The sequence below is a fragment of the Morone saxatilis genome, unplaced genomic scaffold (assembly GCF_004916995.1).
Source record: "Morone saxatilis isolate NCDOM2014 unplaced genomic scaffold, NCSU_SB_2.0 Contig4, whole genome shotgun sequence".
Lineage (NCBI taxonomy): Eukaryota > Metazoa > Chordata > Actinopteri > Moronidae > Morone > Morone saxatilis.
Window position 1 is genome coordinate 8,682,282 of NW_023339984.1, and position 623 is coordinate 8,682,904.

A 623-nucleotide genomic window follows, 5' to 3' on the forward strand; every position below is an offset into this window, starting at 1 on the left:
ACAGGCTTTCAGTATGTTTGTTGAGCTGTAGAATGAAGTTACCTGTTACATTTCACTGCAGCTATTCACATTTAATAAACAGGTTATTCATTAAAAAATACAATTTTCTTGCCGGTTTTCACTGTATACAATTACATACTGTTTTTCTTGAAGCTTCACTAATCAATATTTTTATATTAACAATGGATTCAATTACTGTGTGTGCAAGGGATGCTTCTTAATGAATTATCTCCCTATTCTGCAGTTCCCCTCAGCTCTATAGAACATGTATTTTAGCTCATTGTTTTGGTTTATTAGCCTGCAGCATTACAGCTTTGGTTCAGTCTCTTTTCCAGCTGCAGCAGGCAGATGTTTTCAGTGAAAAAGTTCTACTAAATCTACTTAACACTCCCTGCCCAACACTAAACAGCGCCAGATATATCCGCATAGGAGATAGTGGAGACCAAAACAGAGGAAAAACATGGCCCATTGGATTTAAATTTGTCAGGTGATCACAAATTCAAATGATTGCCAGTTTTGTTCAGTGTTTAGTAGATGTGTAAAGATACGACAGTTTGCTATCATGTTAGCCATACCCGCTGGTTCGGTTGACTCCAAATGAACAAAAAAAAACAATTAATGCA

The 623-nt window shown here is 36.3% G+C and overlaps 1 protein-coding gene across 1 annotated transcript in view; it reads left to right on the plus strand.

Annotated features, from left to right (window-relative positions):
- LOC118338178 (adhesion G protein-coupled receptor L3-like) overlaps positions 1 to 623 on the plus strand; it is a 225,448-nt gene that overhangs the window by 138,724 nt on the left and 86,101 nt on the right. The gene's annotated exons all lie outside the window — the stretch shown is intronic.